Source organism: Loxodonta africana, chromosome 11 (genome assembly GCF_030014295.1).
Source record: "Loxodonta africana isolate mLoxAfr1 chromosome 11, mLoxAfr1.hap2, whole genome shotgun sequence".
Taxonomy (NCBI): domain Eukaryota; kingdom Metazoa; phylum Chordata; class Mammalia; order Proboscidea; family Elephantidae; genus Loxodonta; species Loxodonta africana.
Window position 1 is genome coordinate 49,571,754 of NC_087352.1, and position 17,548 is coordinate 49,589,301.

General features: G+C 40.5%; 1 protein-coding gene and 1 non-coding gene across 2 annotated transcripts in view; both read left to right on the forward strand.

Moving 5' to 3' along the window:
* The window catches only part of ATP8B1 (ATPase phospholipid transporting 8B1), a 144,379-nt gene that overhangs the window by 48,403 nt on the left and 78,428 nt on the right, over nt 1–17,548 (forward strand). The gene's annotated exons all lie outside the window — the stretch shown is intronic.
* TRNAR-UCU (transfer RNA arginine (anticodon UCU)) lies at nt 5,503–5,573 on the forward strand. Its single transcript has one exon. It is a non-coding gene; the product is annotated as a tRNA-Arg (tRNA).

The window sequence follows — 17,548 nt, forward strand, 5'->3', positions numbered from 1 at the left end:
AGAGTTGACTGCCTCAAGTGTTAGTACAGCCTTGGATTTGGTGCCTCCAGTTTGAACTTTGTTAAGAAAACGAAGATGCAGATTTGCCAGAGACAGGTCTCTAAGATGGAGGAGAAAAGGAAAAGGTGTGACTGATATTGGCTGAGGTGGTAGTCAGTGATGAGTCCACGGACTGAACTGCCATATAGACCTGGCTAATGAGTATTTTCTATACTTATTAGTGAGTATTTGGAAGTGGCTTGTTTTGTGGCTCAAACACCAAGTCTTGAGCAGGTTGGCTTTTCATTGACAGATATGACGAAAGTGTATGTGTTGCAACTCTGAAATACTTGGAGGGCTACCACCACCCCCAGTTGCCTTCGCATCACCTCCTACTCATAGTGACCCCGTGTGTGTCAGAGTAGAACCGAGCTCCACAGGATTTTCAAAGGCTGGCTTTTCAGAAGGAGACCACCAGGCCTTTCTTCTAAGATGCCTCTGGGTTGACTTGAACCTCTAAGCTTTGGGTTATCAGCTGAGATTTTTCACTGTTTTCATTTCCTGGAGACTTCATCTGAAAAGATAACATTGTTTAAATCCAGAATGTAGCCTATTCAGTGTGCATTTTAAAAATGCTTTTGAAAAGATTTTAATGAGCTCTAGATACCTAAAGTTCAATCCATGTGGCATTTAAAGGCTTTTAAGTAATTTTTCTTGGGTTGTACAGTATGTAGGTGTTTTGTTCTGTTCATGGTTTAGCTATGCTGATTGGTAGATTATTTAAACTGTTCATTTATTCTTTTTTATACCTGTTTCTCTTCAAAAAAATTTTTTTAAACATATTATCCTGCTTTAGGTGAAAGTTTACAGAGCAAATCAGTTTTCCAATCAGCAATTCATACACACATTTTTCCATGACATTGGTTGTAATCCCTGCAATGTGTCAGCATTCTCCTCATTTCCTCCCTGGGTTCCCTGTTTCCATTCATCTAGTTTCCCTGTCCCTCCCTGCCTTCTCGTCTTTGATTTTGGGCAAATGTTGTCCTTTTGGTCTTGTATAGTTGATTATTCTAAGGAGCATATTCTTCATGGGTATTATTGTTTATTTTCTAGGCCTATCATTTGGCTGTAAGGTAGCCTCTGGGAGTGTCTTCAGTTTCAGGTTAGGAGGTTGTCTTAGGGCAATAGTGTCAGGTGTTCCTCCAGTCTCTATCAGACCAATAAGCCTGGTCTTTTCTTTTTGAATATGAATTTTGTTCTACATTTTTACCCGTTCTTACCGGGACCTTCTATTGCAGTTCCGGTCAGAGTGATTGGTAGTGGTAGCCGGGCACCATCTTGTTCTTCTTGTCTCAGGTTAGGGGAGGCTGTGGTTCATGTGGGCCATTAGTCCTTTGGACTAATTGCTTCCTTAAGCCTTATTTTTCTTCATTCTCCTTTGCTCCAGTTGGGAAGAGACCAATAGTTGCTTCTTAGATGGCCACTCATAAGCTTTTAAGATCCCAGACACTGGTCACCAGACTAGGATGTAGAACATTGTTTTTAAGAACTGTGTTTTACCAGTTGACCTAGATGTCCCCCCAAGACTATGGTCCTTAGCCTTCAAGCCTAGTAGTTCAATTCTGATATCTAAGTAGTTTCTATAACTGTGCCCCCTATGTGCTCTGTTATATATATGTAGATGAATATACATGCACCATGTACAAATATGTACGTAGTAATATCTACAACCCTACCTATATATACAGGCGGGTGTACTCCCAGATGACCTCCTTCACCTATTTGCATACATATTTGCATGTGTACCCACTCACAAATTATTGTTTATTATTACTGTCATTGCAGGATTACATGTGTTACACTTACCACAGTTGCCCTTTATTCTTGTGTACCTCTCAGTGTCTTCCTTTGCTTGGTCATATTGTGCTGCCTTCCCCCATATTGCTTATTGTCTTTTCCTTCACTAGAATTAACACTTGTGGTTAAGAACTATGGCTGCTAGCCAAAAGGTCGGCAGTTTGAATCCACCAGGCGCTCCTTGGAAACTTATGGGGCAGTTCTAATCTGTCTGATAGGGTCGCTATGAGTTGAAATCACCTCAATGGCAGTGAGTTTTGGGTTACTATCTAGTTAGTGATTTTCCCTCCCTCCTCCTTCCATCCCTGGTGACCATCAAAGAAAGTTTCTTTCTGTGTGTAAACCTATTTTTGACTTTTTGTAATAGTGATCTCATACAATATTTGTCCTTTTGTGACTGACTTATTTCACTGAGCATAATGTCCTCCAGATTCATCCATATCGTGAGCTGTTTTGTGGACTCATCATTATTCTTTATTGGTGCACATATTCCATTGTGTGTATGTGTCACAGTTTATCCATTCATCTGATGGGCACTTAGGTTGTTTCCATCTTTTTGCTATCGTGAATAATGCTGCAATAAACATGGGTGTGCATATGTCTATTCGTGTCATAGTTTTTACTTCTCTAGGATATACACCTAGGAGTGGGATTACTAGATCATATGGTATTCCTATTTCTAGCTTTATAAGGAAGCGCCATATCATTTTCCGTAATAGTTGTACCACTTTACATTCCCACCAGCAGTGCATAAGAGCTCCAATCTCCCCGCAGCCTTGCCAGCACTTGTTGTTCTCCCCTTATTTGTTCTTGATGTTTTTCTCATTATTCTTAGACTAAGTCCATTTTTTTCCCTCTGTTTTTTTTTTTTCTTTTAAAGAACGCTGGAAAGTCAGGAGAATTAATATGTCAAAATAAAATTCAGGCCAGTTAGTTTTGCTATCAGTTGGGAATTTATTGCTGGCATTGATTTATTTGTGGGCAGTTGAGGTTTGCAGATGGGAGCCGAGGTAGATGGCCTGGGTGGGGGCGAGAGGTCCTCTGGGCAACTCAGCTAAGAGCCTTCTTCCTCCCAGGCCCTAGAGGGGAGACAACCACAGGGATCCCTGTCTCATAAATGAAAGAGTGAACTTCCTGAATCAACTCAGAGTTCTATAGTGTGCCTTCACCTAAATCAACTTATTTTGGGGGTAATTTTTCAGGTTAGTAGCACCTTTTATATTATAAAAGATTATAATTGTCTTAGTAATCACCAGTTGCTGTCGAGTTAGCTCCGATTCATGGCAACCCCACATGTGTCAGAGTAGAACTGCCCCCCATGGGGTTTTCAACGGCAGATTTTTCAGAAGTAGATTGCCAGGCCTTTCTTCCAAGTGTCGCTATGAGCCAGAATTGACATGACAGCAGCTGGTTTGGTTTTTGGTTTTGGTTTCTTCCCAGGTATCTCTAGGTGGACTCGAACCGCCAACCTTTGAGTTGTCAGTCAAATATTAACCATTTCCACCACCCAGAGGCTTCAATTGTCTTATTAATAGTATTTTAAACAGTATTATGATAACAAAAGGGTTAAAGAAGTTACATTTTCTTTATTATTAGAGTCCAGTTGCTTTCAAGGAAATTGTTTTCACTTTGTAGGAAGATGGGGGTTGAAGTATGGGTCTGTGGAGAAGGGAGAATGTGAAAGAGCAGAAAATATTCAAACATATTTCGGCTGATTATTTTAAAGTTTATTTCACTTCAGAGTTAAAACAGTTCTCTCTATACTACATGCCGTGTGTGTGTGTGTGTGTGTGTGCGCGCGCGTGCACGCATGTTGGGAAGTAAGTATGGAGGTATTCTTAGGTGCCTTCCGGTTGGTTCCGACTCGTAGCGACCCTGTGTACAATGGAATGAAATACTGCCTGGTCCTATGCAATCTGTGTTAGGTTTGAGCCTATGGTTGCAGCCACTGTGTCAGTCTGTCTCATTGAAGGTCTTCCTCGTTTTCACTGACCATCTACTTTTCCAAGGATGATGTCCTTCTCCAGGAACTAGTCCCTCCTGATAACATGTCCAAAGTATGTGTGAGTTGAAGTCTCACCATCCTCGCTTCTAAGGAGCACTCTGGGAGTACTTCCAAGACAAACTTGTTTGTACTTCTGCCAGTCTGTGGTATGTTCAGTATTCTTCGCCAACACCATAATTCAAAAGTCTTAATTCTTTCTCAGTCTTCCTTACTGTCCAGCTTTCATATGCATACAAGGCAATTGAAAATACCGTGGCTTGGATCAGGCGCACCTTAGCCCTCAAAGTGACATCTTTGCTTTTGAACACTTGAAAGAGGTCTTTTGCAGTGGATTTGCCCAGTTCAATACTTTAATTTCTTGACTGCTGCTTCATGGCCATTGATTGTGGATCCAGGTAAAATGAAATCCTTGATAGCTTCAGTCTCTTCTCTGTTTATCATTATGTTGCTTATTAGTCCAGTTGTGAGGATTTTTCATTTGTTTATGTTGAGGAGTAATCCATACTGAAGGCTGTGGTCTTTGATCTTCATCAGTAAGTGCTTTCAACAAGCAAGATCGCGTCATCTGCATAACACAGATTGTTAATGAGTTTTCCTCCAATCCCGATGCCACATTCTACTTAATACAGTCCAGCTTCTCAGATTGTTTGCTGGGCATACAGATTGAATAAGTATGGTGAAAGGACACAACCCTGATGCACACTTTTGCTGATTCTCAACCAAACTGTAGCCCCTTGTTCTGCTAGAACAACTGCCTCTTGGTCCACGTAGAAGTTGTGCCTGAGCACAATTAAGTGTTCTGGGATTCCCATTCTTCACAATGTCATCCATAATTTGTTATGATTTACACAAATGATCTACATGGGGGCTGATGTTGCTAACTCAAGCCCTCACCATAGTGTGCCAGTGCTCCCAAAAAGGTACACAGAAATTTTAAAGGGAAGTGAATATTGATTGAAAGGAGAAAATATCACAGAAAAAAAAGTTCTAGAATGAATTGCTATTTTTCCTGAGGGCCTGTTTAAGAGCTGAAATAGAAAATTTGCTTAATTGGCACTTCATAAAAAACCCCAAATATTTTGAGGAGTGTTTTAGTAAATGTTGGATACTTTCATGGGTTTATTTTTTTCTCTTACAATGTAAATCCAAATAGGTGATCACAGCTGTTTGTACAAGGCCTGCCTTAGTCAACTTCCGTGTTTGAGCAGGCTGGCCTTATTTACATTAAATACCAGTTGTTGTTTTCTTCAGGTTATTCCCTGCAAGTAAGTCTTATAACCCGGTTAAACCACAAAAAGTAGCATATTTTACCTTGGGGTAATTAGAATAAGATGGAAAACATGGTCTTTCAGGTCTTAATTTTACAATGTACAAAAAAAGCTAGTTACAGCTTTTCCTTTCGTGGAGGCAGTCACGGGGGAGAGGAGGATTCTGAATTTATAGACATAGACTAACAGATTACAGTATCTGACTGTAACATCCTCTGTGAGAATTAAAGATTCAGAAGGTCCTCTCACATTTTCAAACCTCACATGAAGCAGTGTAATACGGGGAACACAGTAAAGCCTGGGAATGAGAGACCAGGCAGCAGTGGTATACCACGAGAACTTAAAAGCCATTTTAGGTCATTTCTTTACACCCCCTTTTCTACAGGAGAGAGAGCAGTGGTGGTTCAGGGGTAGAATTCTTGCCTTCTATGCAGGTGACCTGGGTTCAATTCCTAGCCAGTGTACTTCATGCACGGCTACCACCTGCCTGTCAGTGGAGGCTTGCCTGTTGCTATGATGTTGAACAGGTTTCAGTGGAGCTTCCAGACTAAGAAGAAAGGCCTGGTGATTTACTTCTGAAAATCGGCCAACGAAAACCTTATGGGTCACAACACTGTGGTCTGCAACTGATCATGAGGATGGTGCAGTACCAGGCATCGTTTCATTCTGTCGTGCATGGAGTCGCCGTGACTCAGGGGCCAACTCAACAACAGCTAACAGTAATAACCTCTACAGTACAAAACTATTTTTCGTAACAATCATGAAATGAAATGAATAATAATAGAAAAGAAACCCAGGCAGTGACATTTTCTTTTACTGAACTTGAGTTCATTTTGAATTTTTGGAGACAAATAGGATATTGCTGAATGTTTCATGTTGAAAAGTTTAAGTACAAATAAAAAAGGCCAAGTGGTCACAGAAGTTGATAGAATTAAAGTAAGTGTTGGTTGATTGTTTTACATTTTATTTCACTCTTTCTGGTCTTTACAGTTGTTTATTTCAAATCTATATGAATGCAGGAAGATGTAAAACTAGGGGGTTGGAGACACTAACTACACAGGACGCGAGTTTGAACAAATCCTATAAACTTACTCTTGCAACAAACACATGCAGCTGAATCTTGGCGTGATGATGGGTGGACTGTATAAACAGGAGTTCTCGGAATTGTTTCCAGAGAATTCACTGTTTATCAAAGAATACCTAATAAAAAATGTGCTTATTTGAAACTTGTTATGTGCCATCAAGTTGATTCCAACTAACACAACAGAGAGTCCCTGACGGGGCAGGAGAAAAGTGGGGTGTGGAACTCAAGTTCTAGTAAAAAGACCAGACTTAATGGTCTGACTGAGACTGGAGAGACCCCAGAGGTCATGGCCCCTGGACTCTCTGTTAACGCAGAACTAAAACCATCCCAAAGCCAACTCTTCAGACAAAGAACAGACTGGACTATAAGACAGAAAATGATACTCATGAAGAGTATCAAGTAGATACATGAGACTAAATGGGCAGCTCCTGTCTAGAGGTGAGATGAGAAGGCAGAATGGGACAGGAGCTGGTTGAATGGACAGGCAAGTGCTTAATCATTGCACCATCAGGGCTCCTTATTTGAAACTTCAAAACCCAAACCAAACCCACTGCCATCAAGTCGATTCTGACTCATAGCAACCCTATAAGACAGAGTAGAACTGCCCCATAGAGTTCCCAAGGAGCGACTGATGGATTTGAACTGCCAAACTTTTGGTTAGCAGTCTAGCTCTTAACCACTGCGCCAAACTTACTTATGTGATATTAAAACTGAACAGTAACTGTAACAAAAATCTTTTGGTGGAAGGAAAGTATTTTATCACTGGCATTGTCCATTCATGGTGATAATAAAAATCCTACAACTTTTTGTTGGTTTTGTTATTGTTTTTGAATCTTCTGTGGTAGAAATACTTCCTTTTTGCCTACACACTGGGTGGACCGCCATTTTCCTCCTAGGCCCTGCCTGACTAGGGGAGCTTGGACCAGTCACATGATCTCTCATTCTTAGTTCCCTAAAACCCATTGCCATTAAGTTGGTCCTGACCCATGGTGACTCTATGTGTTATAAGAGTAGAACTGTCCCATAGGGTTTTCTTGGCTGTAATGTTTTATGGAAGCAGATTGCTAGGCCTTTCTTTCATGGTGCCACTGGGTGGGTTTGAGCCAACAACCTTTGGTTTAGCAGTTGAGCGCAAAGTGTTTGCACCATCCAGAGTCCTTCTTATTTCCCTAGTATGTAATAAAAGGGAGGGTTATAGCAATGATTATCGTATATTTTAAGTCATGATTTTTCAAGTAAAAAGTCTGTAGGACTCCATAGTCAGATTTAAAGAAGTTGGCAGATGAACTGCTCAGTCTTGCTGCTCTGAGGGGCTCCTCTAAGGAGCACTGCCAAAGACCACCAGGCCAAGTCAGTCTTGGGATGGCTGGGATAAATGGCAGGAGGCCTTGTTCATGAGAAATGGAGCGTGAAACCAGGCAGCTGTAAGGATGACCCCACCCCTCAAATACACAGCTGGCAAAAGGCATTTCATATAAGATCAGAAACCGTAGTCTAGGTGATAGTGGAGAAAATTTTTTTGGAAGGGTGAATGCATGCTGGCTAGTAGTGGCCACCGTTGTATGCCCTTCCTCCTCCATCAGCTTCCACAGAGGTCAAACCCTTGAGTGGAGACATTGCAGAGTGTCAGGATGACTAGGTGCCGCTTCTAGCTCCAGTATAGGTTTCACTGTATGTGTCTTGGTTATTTATTTCCTCAGCTGTAAATTGGAGACTTAGTCTTCTGCTTACCCCACAGTGATGTGATAAGATAGAATTAAGGCAATGAGTGTAGTAACTAAAGGCGTGGACTTTCAACAAGGAATTATACTTCAGTTACCACCTATGTGACTTGGTCACTTATATGACTTAATGACTTGGGCAAAGATCTCTTATTGTCAGCTTCTTCATCTGCAAAATGGGGATAATTTGATCCTCAACAGATGAAATTAGATGACTGTCAAGTGGTTAGCATAGTATCTGACATATAAAATATGTTGTCACCTCTCTAAGTGCTCACAATCATCATCCCAGGAATACCTTTGGAGTTCCAGAAACCCTATGTTAAGGGCTTAATCATGATGATGATAAGTCCTTAAACCTATCAGCTATGTAGGAGAAGCTTAGAGACACTCCAGAACAGGTAGTTAGGACTAGGTACTATGTGGAGGAAACTACAGATCTTTCAAGCCAAACGCAAGTATCTCCAAGAGACGTATGAAATATTAACCACGTATTTGCAGTATAATCTTGGTCTGTAACTTAGAGTATGAACTCTGCTGTCTTAGGAGAGTTTATAATCTCAGTTGAGCCCTCTGAACTGACTTTAAATACAGCAGAGGGGACAGTGATTCAAGTATCAGCCTGTGGCCCTTGTCCCATAGAATTTTTGGACCCAGAATGTGTGAAGGTGTTAAATTTCCAGATGGAATGAGAGGTAAGGCTATTTTGAATAGTCCCAGGCATTCATGAAACCATGGCAATGTCTGGAAGAGATAGCAAGTCAGTGCCCCTACACTTGGTGTACGCATCATTCCTACATAGTGTCCATTTAACTTTGAAGCATCTTTGCATATAAAAAGGTACCATGGCTGAGTTTCAGGAGAATTTGTTTATATTTTCATTGAAGCCACAGAAGCTTTGGATGTGGATTACTAGGGAAAGCTTAGATGGGGTGAGGAACTACTACCTTTTTAAAATCGCCCTTTGTCACAGAACCTGCCCAGGGCCTGTTGTCCTCAGTGCACAAAGCACTGACTTTTGTGTTCCACCAGAACCACTTGCCCCTGAGTTGACCCCAACTTATGGCAACCCCATGTGTGTCAGAGTAGAGCTGTGCTCCACAGGATTTTCAATGGCCATGACCTTTCAGAAGCAGATCACCAGACCTTTGTTCTGAGGTGCCTCTGGGTGGATTCGAATCATCAACCTTTCAGCTAGTAGCCAAGCACCTAACCATTTGTACCACCCAGGACTTTCAGGTAGGCTGGTGGTTTTTGAGATCCTCCTTGGCACATAGTATAGATCAACAAGGGCTCTTAAAGGGAAAAGACGGACACAGACTAGATTTTGTGGCAGCTGTGATTCATAGGAGAGAGGTGGAATCCTACCTTTACTGAGGCACGGGAAAGTACAATGGATCTAAAGCGGTAAGTTTCCGTTCTCCCATTTCATTTGCAAACCATCCCTTCTCTGAGCTCAGGGGCTGCCTCTGAAAGGAATCAGCTCATTTTCATGCTGCCAGTTTGGTTTTTGTTGTTGGAAGAAAGAGAGAATGATATTAAAGAAAGTGTAGGTGGGGAATTTTGAGCATAATCCCGGGGCCCCGATACAACTTTTCTTCCCCTTTGAACAACTCTGTGACAAATCATGAGAGACTTGTGGTCACAAAGACCTGATCGAAACACTTGCTCCACCAGTCATTCACTGCATGACCGGATACACCGCTGAGCCTCTCCAAGTCCGCCACCTTTTCTGTCTCCTCTCCTATGATAATGCGTGAAATAAAGAGTTCCCTGAGGATTGGAACGCTTGAATGAGGGTGTAGGCGGATTTGAGTTGAATTAAGGCTGTTTTTATTAGTACTCAGGAAGATTTTTTACTTTTTTTAAATATAAAAATACAAGCTAGTTGAGATTAATAATACTCATTATAACACTGAAGTCAAACTAGACTTCAAATTTGGAAAGTACACAGTGTGGATTTTAAACAGTAAGATATTTACACATCCATTGAAACCTACACAAATAAACTAACCAGTTTAGTTATTCTATATCAAACCGAATTAAGGACGTTTTCTAAATACCATGTAACCATAAAAATCCTTAAATGCTGTATAACACTGATGATTAAAAAAAAAAAATTCCAATAAATCTTTTGCATATATTGTATTTTTCTTAATTTTATTTTGTTGTTGTTGAGAATATACCCAGCAAAACATACACCAATTCATCAGTTTCTACATGTACAATTCAGTAATAGTGATTACATTCTTCAAGTTGTACAGCCATTCTCACCCTCCTTTGCTGGATTTTTCTTCCTTCATTAACATAGACTCACTGCCCCCTAAAGTTCCTATCTAGTCTTTCGAGTTGCTGTTGTCAGTTTGATCCCTTATAGTTCTTAAAAGAGAATAATACTCAAGGCATACTTTTTTTTTTTTTTAACTGGTTAAGCTAAAATATTGTTTGGTTTTAAGGAGACTTCTGGGGATATTTTTTTGTTTAAGGTTTAACGATAATTTCAGGGCAGTAGTTTCAGGGTTCATCCAGCCTCCATGGCTTCAGAAAGTCTGGTGTCCATGAGAATATTCACTTGTGTTTTTGATGCTGTGATTATAAGCGCATGGATTGATGCTGAAATAGTGCAAGGACTGGCATGTGGCTGTGTTAGAAGATGCGCAGACATCATATCCTCACATGAAGTGGGAATAATGGAGTGCTGGACCACACATATTTGAAATCGTGTATCTTCTCTAATTACGCAGTTGTGAAACAATTGAGAAGGCACCAGCCCCAAATGAATAGAGCATTGGTGTTACTTAGAGACATCTCCCCACCATCTGGTAGTCTATTTCAAATTCCCCAAAACATGTATGATTTACCATGTTTGATTTCTCTGGCTTGTGGTCATTTGATGTTGATCAATTACTTTGTTGCCATCTCTTACAAACTTGCCTTTCATCCTAGGAGTCAGCAAATTTTTTCTATAAAGGACCAGATAGTAAATATTTTAGACTTTGAAGCTATATGGTCTCTGTTGTTGCTGTTCAACTCTAATGTTATATAGTACGAAAGTAGCCACGGACATTATGTAAAGGAATGAGCAAATAAGTGTTCCAGTAAAACTTTATTTATAAAAACAAGTGGTGGACTTGAGACTATGTTGGCATCTCCTGCCTGGAGGGGAGGTGAGAGGGTGGAGGGGGTTAGAAGCTGGCGAAATGGACACAAAAAGAGAGAGTGGAGAGGGGAGAGCGGGCTGTCTCATTAGGGGGAGAGTAATTGGGAGTGTGTAGCAAGGTGTATATGAGTTTTTGTGTGAGAGACTGACTTGATTTGTAAACTTGCACTTAAAGCACAATAAAAATTATAAAAAAAAAACAAGCCGTGGGCCAAATTTGGCCTGCTGGCTGTAATTTGCCATTCTAGACTACAGGCCTCTTAAAGACAAGCAAAATGCCTACTATGTCCCAGACATTGTGCTTTGTGCTAGGGTCATAGTGATAAACAAGAAAGTGATTCCTCATCGATACCTTCAGTAACTTAACGAGATTCTGGTTTTGTTTTGTGTACATGGTAAAATCTAAGGAAGTACTTTCTGCATGGCCGTGAGCGAGGCAAACCCCTAAAAAGCTCCATCTTGTACCATGTCTGAACTTAAGTGTTCCTGTTCTCCTTATTATGGCCATCAGCTTTCACCCTTTATTCCGTGACTTGTTGAATGAAGTCTTTTACTGTGTGATTGGTATTAACTATGCCGAGATGGCAAAGTTCTTTGGTGTAAGACAACTCTTTACACCCTTCAGCACTTTATTGAAAACTTATTTGCTCTTCGACCAGATTGTTGAGTGGTAACCATGCAGTAGGCACTGGGCATTCACAGACCAGGCTCTGTTCTTGTGGACCTTATGGTCCTGTGGGAGAGGCAGATAGTAAGTAGAAGGAAATGAATCATTACAAATCATGGCAAGTACCAGGAAGGAAATAGAGGCGTGTAAGTGATCAGGAGGCCAGTGGTAGCAGGAAGAGGGGGGCAGATACTTGCTCAAAGCCATCCGTGGAAGGGGACATTGAAGTTCAGACCTGAAGAACGAGCAGTAGCAGCCATGTAAAGAACAGAGGAATCGCATTTCAGGCATAGAAACAGCATGTGTCAAGGCCTTGAAGCGGGAAAGGTACCACTTGCTTGGGAGAGGTACCATTTGCTTAAGGAACTGAAAGTAGGCCCATGGGGCTGAGGGGTAATGAGTGAGAAGAAAGCTGTGGGGTATGCAGAGCTCTCAGAGCGAGGTGAAGCTTGGATTTAATGTACAGTAGGAAACCGGAGAAAGGTTGTAAGCAGGAGGATGGCATGACTCAGGTGGCTATGTAGAGACTTGATCCAAGAAGGTAATTAGGGACCTCTTACAGCATTTTGTAAGAGAGATGATGGTGGCCTGAATTAAGGTAGTGGCCCTGGAGATGAAGAGAAGGGAATGGATTGGAGGTGTGTGTTTGGGGCAGGAATGACTGGACTTGCTGTGCATCTCCTGGCTGTCATTGATAGTTTACTTCTCTGTACCCTTTCCTAACCTGGGAGTCTGTAAGTGGTCCTGTCCTTCCTTACTGGTGTACCAGGTGCTTAATGGATGCTGAGTGAACACCTAAGTTTCTGCAGTGTGCTAGTCATAATCAGAGGCATTATAAAGTTTCCAAATCTGTGGTATATATAAATGCCTGCTTTTAAGGATTGTCATTTAAGCCTAGAAAGCTTCCTTATACCACTTAGGGCGTCAAGGAAATGATTTCTTCCTGGTTTCTCCTCAGTAGACCTAAGGTGACAGAACTAAGCCATTCCCGTGTGTGTGTGTGTCTGTGTCTGTGTGTGTGTGTTAATCTCTCAGACACAATAACTTGAGTTGAGGACATTTCCTTGACTGCTTAACTTAGAGCTCCCCACCTCTGCCTCCTAGCTCAGCCTGACAAGATCTGGCCTGTGGTGGATGATTGGGGGTGAGTTGGTTGGTTATGCAATGCCTTGCTTACTTAGGATCGCATACATGTGGGTTGCTTTTGTTTGCTTCCTTCCACAACCTTGAAGGACTGGGCACAGTCTCAACGTAGAAAATCAGCGTTGAGACTCTTGGCAGCTTGGGGAGCAATGGTGATAAAATGATTGCTTATAAACTGTTTCTGTGTGATATTTTCAGACCTTCTCTTGTTTTACATGCACCCGTTATGGAGAGGGAAGGAGCCTAGTGGTATAGTGGTTGGCTACTGACTAAAAGGTCAGCAGTTCAAACCCACCAGCAGCTCTGCAGGAGAAAGATGTGGCAGTCTGCTTCTGTAAAGCTTTATAACCTTGAAAAACTCTATGGGGCAGTTCTGCTCTGTACTGTAGGGTTGCTATGAGTCAGAATCGACTAGATGGCAAGAGGTTTTGTTTTTTTGTTTGTTCGTTTCATAATGGAAAGATCAGTCCTAATTCTGCCACTTACAAGCTGGTCTCAATCTCCTTACCTGGAAGATGGGATAATAACATCTACCTCATAAGGTTGCCCTGCTTGACATGTAGTACATGCTCAATAAATGGTAACCTCTTCTATTATTTTTGTTTTGAAGGCTTTTGGGTAATTTTTTTTTCTTTAAGAATTTGAGAGTTTTGAAGAGTATTTTCTTTTTTTATTTTTAAAAAATGGTTCTAACTTTATTTTCTTTCATCTGTTTTTTTAACTTTAGAGGGATCTTTGTGAAAATAATACCTCTTGTGGTAAAGAACCACTTATTTCAAGTTAACTGTCCTTTTAGTTGTACTTCATTTTCAAATTCAAATCAAATTAAATACAGTAAATTGAATACAAAATAGAATCAATAGAATGGTCCAATTTTTATAACAGTATTTCTTACTAGCTTGCCATCCTTCAGCTCTGTGCATCCATAGAAAGATGCCTGGAGTAATGACAATCATATCTGACATTTACCATATGTCAAGCACAGTTCTCAGTGTTTTACACAGATTAACTCACGTATTCTCAACCATATTCTCATGCAGGGTAGGGACTGTCATCATCATTTTCGTTACAGATGGAGAAACAGGCACGGTGAAGGGAACTGCTTACAGACAACATGAAGGAAGGAGGTGGGCCTCGAAGGCATACAGCCTGACTCTGGGGTCCAGCTCTTTGCCAACATGCTGGTGGCCATATTCTAGGAGAATAATTTTGTTTTTCACTTTTATCTTTGTACAGACTTTTCCACATTGCTTGAATTCTTTTAAGGATGTATACTTGCTTAAATAAATGATTTAAAAATCTTTAAGAATTGGAAGAAAGTATAAAATATGCCAAGACACTTATAAACTTGGAGGTGGAAATATAGATGGCTCTTCTTTGCTTCTTTGAATTTGTCTATATAATACATTCTTTTTGTTTATTTTTAATTTTTATTGTGCTTTAAGTGAAAGTTTACAAATCAGGTCGGACTCTCATACAAAAATTTATAAACACCTTCCTATATACTCCTAATTGCTCTCCCCCTAAGGAGACAGCACACTCCTTCCCTCCAGTCTCTCTTTTCGTGTCCATTCGGCCAGCTTCTGACCCTCTCTACCATCTCGTCTCTTCAAACAGGAGGTGCCAACATAGTCTCATGAGTCTACTTGATCCAAGAAGCTCATTCTTCACCAATATCATTGCTATCCCATAGTCCAGTCGAATCCCTGTCTGAAGAGTTGGCTTTGGGAATGGTTCCTGCCTTGGGCTAAAAGAAGGTCTGGGGACCATGACCTCCGGGGTCGTTCTAGTCTCAGTCAGACCATTAAGTCTGGTCTTTTTCTGAGAATTTGGGGTCTGCATAAAAAAAAAAAAAAAAAACTTTTTTTTTTTTTTTTATCCCAGTACTCTTCTGCTCCCTCAGAGGTTCTTTGTCATGTTCCTTATCAGGACCCTCATCAGTTGTAGCCGGGCACCATCTAATTCTTCTGGCTTCAGGCTAATGTAGTCTCTGCCTTATTTGGCCCTTTCTGCCTGTTGGGCTCATAATTACCTTGTGTCTTGGTGTTCTTCATTCTCCTTTGCTCCAGGTGGGTTGAGACCAATTGATGCATCTTAGATGGCCACTTACTAGCATTTAAGAACCCAGACACCACTCTCCAAAGGGGGATGCAGAATGTTTTCTTGATAGATTTTATTATGCCAATTGACTTAGATGTCTCCTGAAACCATGGTCCACAAACCCCTGCCCCTGGTACACTGGCCTTCGAAGCATTCAGTTTACTCAGGAAACTTCTTTGCTTTTGGTTTAGTCCAGTTGTGTTGACCTCTCAGGTATTGTGTGTTGTCTTTCCCTTCACCTAAAATAGTTCTTATCTACTATCTAATTAGTGAAAACCCCTTTCCCTCCTTCCCTTCCCCCTCTCATAACCATCAAAGAATATTTTCTTCTCTGTTTAAACTATTTCTTGAGTTCTTATAATAGTGGTCTTATACAATATTTGTCCTTTTGCAACTGACTAATTTCACTCAGCATAATGCCTTCATATTCCTCCATGTTATGAAATGTTTCACAGATTCATCATTGCTCTTCATCAATGTGTAATATTCCATTTTGTGAATATACCATAATTTATTTATCCTTTCATCCATTGTTGGGTGTCTTGGTTGCTTCCATCTTTTTGCTATTATAAACAGTGCTGCAATGAACATGGGTGTGCATATATCTGTTCATGTAAAGGCTCTTGTTTCTCCAGGTTATATTCCAAGGAGTGGGATTGCTGGATCGTATGGTAGCTCTATTTCTAGCTTTTTAAGGAAGCCCCAAATCGATTTCCAAAGTGGTTGTACCATTTTACATTCCTACCAGCAGTGTGTAAGTGTTCCAGTCTCTCCACAACCTCTCCAATGTTTATTATTTTGTGTTTTTTGGATTAATGCCAGCCTTGTTGGAGTGAGTTGAAATCTCACTCATATGTGGATGGATTTATGTCTGGATTCTCAATTCTGTTCCATTGGTCTGTGTATCTGTTGTTGTACCAGTACCAGGCAGTTTTGACTACTGTGGCAGTATAATATGTTCTAAAATCAGGTAGAGTGAGGCCTCCCACTTTGTTCTTCTTTTTCAGTAATGCTTTACTTATCTGGGGAAACCCTGGTGGCGTAGTGGCTAAGTGCTACTGCTGCTAACCAAAAGGTCGGAAGTTCGAATCTGCCAGGTGCTCCTTGGAAACTCTACCAGGCAGTTCCTCTGTCCTGTAGGGTCGCCATGAGTCGGAATCAACTCGACGGCAGTGGGTTGGGTTTACTTATCTGAGGCCTCTTTCCCTTCCATAGGATGTTGGTGATTTGTTTCTCCATCTTGTTAAAGAGTGTCGTTGGAATTTGGATTGCAATTGCATTGTATCTATAGATCGCTTTCAGTAGAATAGACATTTTTACAATGTTAAGTCTTCACATCCATGAGCAAGGTATGCTTTTTCACTTACATAGGTCTCTTTTGGTTTCTTGCAGTAGTGTCTTGTAGTTTTCTTTGTATAGGTCTTTTAAGTCTCTGATAAGATTTGTTCTTAAGTATTTTATCTTCTTGGGGGCTACTGTAAATGCCATTGATTTGGTATATTTCCTCTTCGATGTTCTTTTTGTTGGTGTAGAGGAATCCAACTGATTTTTCTTATGTTTCTCTTGTATCCTGATATACTGCCGAACTCTTCTATTAGTTTCAGTAGTTTTTCTGAGGATTCTTTAGGGTTTTCTGTGTATAAGACCATGTCATCTGCAAATAGAGATACTTTTAGTTCTTCCTTACCAATCTGGATGCTCTTTATTTCTTTATCTAGCCTAATTGCTCTGGCTAGGACCTCCAGCACAACGTTGAATAAGAGTGCCGATAAAGGACATCCTTGTCTGGTTCCTGATCTCAAGGGGGATGCTTTCAGGCTCTCTCCATTTAGGATAATGTTGGCTGTTGACCTTGTATAAATACCCTTTATTTTGTTGAGGAATTTTCCTTCTGTTCCTATTTTGCTGAGAGTTTTTACCATGAATGGGTGTTGAACTTTGTCAAATGCCTTTTCTGCATTGATTGATAAAATCATGTGGTTCTTGTCTTTTATTTACATAATAAAAAAATTTTTTTTTTTTTATTATATGATAAAAAGAGTACATTAATTCTTTTTCTAATGTTTGAACCATCCCTGCATATCTGGTATGAATTCTACTTGGTCATGGTGAATTATTTTTTTTGATATGCTGTTGAATTCTATTAGCTAGAATTTTGTTGAGGATTTTTGTATCTAAGTTCATGAGGGATATAGGTCTGTAATTTTCTCTTTTTGTGGCATCTTTACCTGGTTTATGGTATCAGGGATAGGGTGGCTTCATAGAATGAGTCTGGAAGTATTCCATCCTTTTCGAAGCTCTGAAATACCTTTTGTAGTAGTGGTGTTAACTCTTGGAAAGTTTGGTAGAACTCTGCAGTGAAGCCTTCTGGGCCAGGGCTTTTTTTTTTGTTGGGAGTTCTTTCATTAAGTTTTCAATCTCTTCTTTTGTTATGGGTCTATTTAGTTTTTCTACCTCTGTTTGTGTTAGTTTAGGTAGGTAGTGTGTTTCCAGGAATTCTTCCATTTCTTCTAGGTTTTTAAATTTGTTAGAGTACAATTTTTCGTAGTAGTCTGATATGATTC